Consider the following 6,819-nt stretch of genomic DNA (forward strand, 5'->3'; position numbering starts at 1 on the left):
GAGGGAGGGAGAGACAGAATCCCAAGCAGGCTCCATGCTGTCAGTGCAGAGCCCGATGTGGGGCTCAAATTCACAAACTGTGAGATCATGACCTGAGCCAAGCTCAAGAGTCAGACATTTAACTAACTGTGCCACCCAGGTGTCCCAAAGCAAGGGTTCTTAATCATTCTTTGTACCATGGACTCCTTTGTCAATGTGGAGAAGCCTACAGACCTCTCGTCAGAATGATGTTTTTAAACTCATTAAATAATTACAGACGACATTACATAGGTTTCCAAATGCAACATACTGAAATAGTGATCAAAATATTAAAAATTTATGATACAATGTGCTTCATTATTAACAGAATAAATAACAAGATCTAGTAGTAAAGACTTCAGGGGTGCCTGGGTGGCTCAGTCGGTTAAGCATCCGACTGGCTCAGGTCATGATCTCTCAGTTTGTTAGTTTGAGCCCCGCGTCGGGCTCTGTGCTGACAGTTCGGAGCCTGGAGCCTGTTTCGGATTCTGTGTCTCCCTCTCTCTCTGCTCCTCCCCCGCTCGTACTCTGTCTCTCTCTCTCTCAAAAATAAAAATAAGAACATTAAATTTAAAAAAGAGTGCAAACTCTTATCAACAGGTCTGCAGCAACTGCAATGTGGTAGGAAATTATCTGTGATTTCTATCAGTGACATTCCCAAGTACAGAACTGCTAATACTGCTATGATTTTGTTACTAACACTCATACTAAAAGGAAGTGCTAAATTTCAATATTAGTGAAAACAAAGATGTAATTTTCTCCCCATCCATGCTCGTGAATTTTATCCTGGATGCCCGGTTTAGAACCCCTGATATAGTCTCTTGGTAATCCCAGCCTCCCGAAGGCCCTACCTTAACATCACATTGTTATTCAAGCCCAAAGTTTCAGTCCTCCAACATAAAAGTTATCACACAAATATAGAAAAACTAGATACGACTTGAAGACACTGATTTGAATAAAAGAATAAATTGCTTTAAGAGTCCAGGGCCCTGCAGCACTAAGGCAAAAAAAGTGGCCCCCTGAAGAATGGCCTTGAGCTGGTTGTGGGTCCAGCAAGACCCAAGGTAGAGAAACGGAAGCCCAAATAAGAGGAATGACATACCCAGGATCCCGCAAAGAATGGAGTCAGTAGCAGCAGCCAGAAAAGTCATCTTTAGAAGGCTTGGTGAATGTACTGTGGCTTCTAAAATGAAGAAACAGAACCCTTATGAATTCCAGCTTTCATGGAGGACCAACAATAAAGATATGTTTATGCTAAATGACACAGAGGTGGACAATAAAGGGGAAAACAAGGCCTAAATTCCATTAGGAAAGAGCTGATGACTTGTGTCAATTTTTCTATAGGTTTTAGTCTACAATGTGACTTTCCCTTAAGAAATCAGATAGCGCCACTGTTGTCCCAGATTAGTGATAATAAACCACAGCAGCTTGACTCTACTGTCTATGGGCCACTGTTGCAGGTTATAAGTAACAATACAGTCACATATAAGAATTCTGAAAATGATCCCCAGATTTAATAAAAAGTAGTGCATTCTCACATGTAATGTTTTCATTTCACCTAAGAAAGACTATGTTCCTGAGGTCCTCACAATTTAACTTTTGATTTTAAAAGTTAGAAACAAAATGAGATTGGGGTGCCTGGGTGGCTCAGTCAACTAAGCGTCCGACTCAGTTTCAGCTCAGGTCATGATCTCATGGTTAGTGGGATCAAGCCCTGCATTGGGCCCTGCACTGAGCATGGAGCCTGCTTGGGATTCTCTCTCTCTGCTCCTCCCCCCACCCCCACATCTCTCCCTCCCTCTTTCAAAATAAATAAACATTGAAAAAATAAAATAAAATTCTTTAAAAAAAATAGGGGTGTCTGGGTGGTTCAGGTGGTTAAGCATCTGATTTTGGCTCAGGTCAGGATCTCACAGTTTGTGATTTTGAGCCCCATATCGGGCTCTGTGCTGACAGCATGGAGCCTGCTTGGGATTCTCTCTCTCTCTCTCTCTCTCTCTCTCTCAAATAAATAAACATGAAAGAAAGAAAGAAAGAAAGAAAGAAAGAAAGAAAGAAAGAAAGAAAGAAAGAAAAAGAAAATGAGATTGAGCTGAAAACCTAGTTACTTATCTTACAGCACCAACCCCCTGAGAAGCATCAGTTTGCAGACCAGGACGTAACTTCAAGGTTGAAGTTGCAGTGAACTCTGGTTACAGAAGCAAGAGCCCAGCAGAAACATAGAGTATGTGAATGGAGCAAAAAGTGGAAAAATCATTTTAGAAGGGCAACTTCGAGTGCTAAAGTTCAAATGCAATGCTTTCTAAATTGGTCAAAAAGTACTTTAAGATTTAAGTTACATTTAATCTCTTTGACTTTAAATGATTTTCTTTGGGAGTGGGTGGGTAAGTTTGGAGTCTGTTTAAAGTAATCACAGGACTCTCCCCTCCTCCTGCTTTAGGAAGTTTGAATTCCACTGCAACCTAGATGTTACCACTCTACCACTGGTCTTCCTTAAAATTCCTCACCAAATCTATGTATGTAGGCAACGGCTTAAATGCAAGGCTATTTATCCTTCCTGAAATAAAAACTATGTTTGTGAGCACTCATGCAAAGTTAAATAGTACATAATTCCTAATGCTTTCCCATCTTTCTTCAGCATTTAAAATCCGAAGACCCGGACATTCTTACACTTAAATTTCTCTTTCCTGACATCCTTGTTGTCTTTTTTTTCAATATTGGACTGTGCCATTATTCACATTCCCATTAAATCACTACCCACTCCTGCTCATTTTCTGTTTAGCTCGTTCTTAACTATTCATTGCTCTGTTTCTTGATCTACACGTTCAGAACCTGAGGACTGCACGTGAACAAGGGGAGAGAATTGTGGAAACCACAAATTCATATGTAACTTGTGTGTTTTTTTTTAATAATAAGAAATAACAATGAGTTTTTACTGATTTGAGCCTGTAGTAGTTTTATCTCCACTACTAGATTGCATTTTACGAATAGCCCCGTCTTAGGGCACAGGTTGGTTGAGCGTCTGACGTGGCTCAGGTCACGATCTCATGGTTCAATGAGTTCAAGCCCCGCATCCAGCTCGCTGCTGTCAGCACGGGGCCCACTTCGGATCCTCTGTCCCCCTCTCTCCATGTCTCTCTCCCACTTGCACTCTTTCTCTCTCTCAAAAATAAACATTAAAAAATAAAAAATAGAAGAATAGCCTTATCATGTTCAACTTTATATCCCACGAAAGACCTAGCAAATAGGAAGCATCCATTTGATGAACAATGTTCAGAAAAGTGTTAGCACGCCACACTCTTACTCTACTTAACAAAAAACTCTCTTGTAATGAATCTGGACTGGTTCTTAAGACCACCATCATGATTAGAAGACATCAGCCCAATAAACAATTTAGAAATATTTACAATAGAGGAAAATCATGATAAAAGTGTCATTTCACACAAAATGTAACAAAACAGATCCAAATTTACAATGCTTGGAATGAGACTCTCAAAACATTTGAATCTGAATTAAAAAAAAAAATTTTTTTTTAATGTTTATTTTTGAGAGAGAGAGACAAGGTGTGAGCCAAGGGAAGGGGAGAGAGAGAGGGAGACACAGAATCCGAAGCAGGCTCCAGGCTCTGAGCTGTCAGCACAGAACCTGACTGGGACTGAACTCGTGACCTGCGAGATCATGACCTGAGTCAAATCTGGACGCTTCACGACTGAGCCACCCGGGTGCCCCTAAATCTGAAGTAATCAATCTCTAGATATACATAAAATTACACAAGTCTCCTGTTTCCTTCAGTTCCCAGGTATAGCTTTAAAGTTTGTGGTACCAAAAGGTTTACAGTAGTGGTGCTTCAAGAATTCTCTAGGACATCTCTTGTCTCCCATGGACTTGAGATAACTTTAGAGCTGAAGCCCAGGGAAGAAGTAACTTTGGGAAGAGGGGGAATTCAGGATAATAATATCCAACCACATTAACAAAAAGGAAAGGTTATCTTTATAAAATAAAGTGGTATTAAAAATTTTTTCTAAGTTAATTTTTTTGAGAGAGGCAGAGAGAGAGGGTCTCTCTCCAAGAATCCCAAATAGGCTCAATGCTGTCAGCACAGAGCCCTACAAGGGGCTAGATCCCAGAACGATGAGACCATCCATGACCTAAGCCAAAATGAAGAGTTGGACGCTTAACCGACTGAGTCCCCCAGACGCCCCTAAAAAAGTCTTTTTTCTTAATCGAGGAGGCCAATTCCATCAAAATGTTTTCAAATCCTGAAAAATAAAAAATCTCAAAGGGGGGAAGGAATAAGAGAATTACAAGATCTAAGAGAAAATATTACACATCATGGTAAAAAAACGACCTTACATTGAGCAAATAACCTCCATCACCTCTAAAAGCCTGTGTCTTGGGGCGCCTGGGTGGCTCAGTCGGTTAAGGAGCCGACTTCGGCTCAGGTCACCATCTCACAGTCTGTGAGTTCGAGCCCCGCGTCGGGCTCTGTGCTGATGGCTCAGAGCCTGGAGCCTGCTTCCGATTCTGTGTCTCCCTCTCTCTCTGACCTTCCCCTGTTCATGCTCTGCCTCTCTCTGTCTCAAAAATAAATAAACGTTAAAAAAAATTTTTTTTTTGAAAAAAAAATAAAAAAAATAAAAGCCTGTGTCTTAAGATGCCGACTTGGCTCTTGGCCCTTCTGACTTAGTAAACGCTACCTAGTTGATTTGGGGTAAATTGTTTCTATGGCTTTTGCTAACCGGTCTGTTGTGGCTTGCCCTAGAGGTTTGAGGGTCCCAAGAGAAAGACTGGGGGACTGGCTTTCCAAGGTTGCTTAAAATTGGTGGAAATCGAGGGTTTAATCTTTCCAGGGTCAGGACGCCTGGGTGGCTCAGTCGGTTGGGTGTCTGACTTCCACTGCGCTCATGATCTCACAGTTCGTGGGTTCAAGCCCCGCCTCGGGCTCTGTGCTGACAGCTCAGACCCTGGAGCCTGCTTTGGATTCTGTGTCTCATTCTCTCTTTGCCCCTCCCTCACTTGTGCTCTGTCTCTCAAAAATAAATACAAGTAAAAAAAAAAAAAAAAAATCTTTCCAGGGTCAGCTCAGGTTTGATTTGGGGAAAAAACTCGAGGAGTGTTCAGAATCCAGCCAGTCAGACCTCTGGACCTTAACTTCCCCATCTGTAAAAGGGAGCAGGCGATCGCCACTCAGAGAGAGGAAGAATCACAGGATCACAACCCATGGCTCCGCCAACGTGAAAGCAGCCATCCAGTTAGGGCAAGAAGTAGGCGGCGCGCACACAGGAGCGAGAACAGGGCAGTTCGCAGGAAGTGCTTCAGGGCTGGGAGGGGAAATAGAGGGCGGAGGCGGGAATGTGAAAACGGAGCGCTCGCTGCGGAGTTTGTACCGAAGCTCAGGGGAGGCGGGGCAAAGCCGAGGTGAAGGGGTTAGTCAGTGGATAGGCAAGATGGGCCACCTCCCCCGAAAAGAGAGGGTTGGGTGCGGGGGAGGCTCTGAGGTGGCGGCTGAGGAACGTGGGGGGAGGGGTGAAAGCGAACGCTCTCAGGAAAAGGGGCGGGAAGCGCGCGCTAGCGCGCGCATGCGCGCGCCTAGCTCCTTCAGCGCACAGGCCTGGGTTTCTGACCGCGCGCCCCGCGCCGACGGCGCGGACGTTAGAGAAGGAGGAGCCACGCGGCCCCTCCTCGCCGCGCCGGGACCTGCGCGTCCAGCCGCGCGTACCCCGTGGTGGCGGGTCGTCACCTTTTTCTCCAGTGGGGGTTTAGGTAGCCGGGAAAGGAAACACGTTTCTCTCCGTTGCTTTTTTTCGTCCCCTCCCCCACGAAAAATGGGACGGGAGGTCCTGGGCGTGTCAGGGAGAGTCCGTTCCGGGTTTTCCCGCCCACTTCAACTCCGTGTGCGCTTCGACTGCGCGGCGCTTCACTCCACCGGGCGCGCCCGAGCCCTCCGCCGGAACTCGTTCCGCCTCCCCCACACGTCTTTCTCCGGCAATGCAAAGTGGGAGCTCGGACCTCTTTCCCTGAGGCCCTCAGGCCGGCTGTCACCCCCTATCTCTTCGGCGTTGCGACTCTGACTGCCCCTGGCAGCTAGAATTCTCTAATAAGGTCGCTCTGAGGGACTACTTGATGTCTCCGTGCGCTCGGTGGTGCGGCCGCGCTCTGAGCTCTTCCTGGAAACTCCCGCCTCGGGGAGCCAGGAGAGCCCGGCCGGGGGGGAGGGGAGCGGAGGGGACGCGCACGCCCCCCTGTCCCGGGGGAGGGCTCCGCGCCCCCGCCCTCCTCCCCGCGGGGAGGGGAGGGAAGGCGCGAGAGGGGGAGGGGAGGGAGCGGGGCGCGGAAACGGGGGGGGGGGCGCGGCTTCCCGCCCCACCCCCCACCTCGAGAACAACGGGTTCCCGCTGCTGCCCCCTGCCGCCCACAGCGCCCCGCACCCCGCGCCCCTCCCCGGCCCCGAGAGGGGCGTCGGGGACGCCGCCGCCGCCGGGGCCGTGGGAACCGGTGCCGAGACTTACAAGAACTGACCGGTTTCCTGTCAGAAAACTTCCAGTTACTTTAGAGAAGCCGGTTGGGCCAACTTGGTCCCAGCCGGAGTTGGCCACATTTCACTACAGCCTGGTGACCTCCCTTCTACTTTAAAACAACGGGGAATAATCTTGGGGGAGGCAGTGGGTTGATAAAACCAAGAGCAACACCACGTTGCACCGCTGCGACTCAAAGGAAATTAAACAAAATACTGACTGGGGGGAATTTTTAAAGGGCTACCGAACAGAAGGAACTCGGGTTTTTCAAGTTAAAGCCTCTCTC

The 6,819-nt window shown here is 47.1% G+C and overlaps 1 long non-coding RNA gene across 2 annotated transcripts in view; it reads right to left on the bottom strand.

Moving 5' to 3' along the window:
• LOC132672245 (uncharacterized) overlaps positions 1–6,262 on the bottom strand; it is a 40,546-nt gene extending 34,284 nt beyond the window's left edge. The window contains exons 1-2 of one of the 2 annotated variants that reach the window (XR_009607439.3): positions 5,759–6,262; positions 1,121–1,201 (exon numbers count right to left, since the gene is read on the bottom strand). This is a non-coding gene — a long non-coding RNA (uncharacterized LOC132672245). Of the gene's footprint in view, positions 1–1,120; positions 1,202–5,737 lie in introns of both variants that reach the window. The other variant, XR_009607438.3, reaches the window with a different exon arrangement.
• Positions 6,263–6,819: the final 557 nt, after the last annotated feature.

Source organism: Panthera onca, chromosome C1 (genome assembly GCF_046562875.1).
Source record: "Panthera onca isolate mPanOnc1 chromosome C1, mPanOnc1 haplotype 2, whole genome shotgun sequence".
Classification (NCBI taxonomy): domain Eukaryota; kingdom Metazoa; phylum Chordata; class Mammalia; order Carnivora; family Felidae; genus Panthera; species Panthera onca.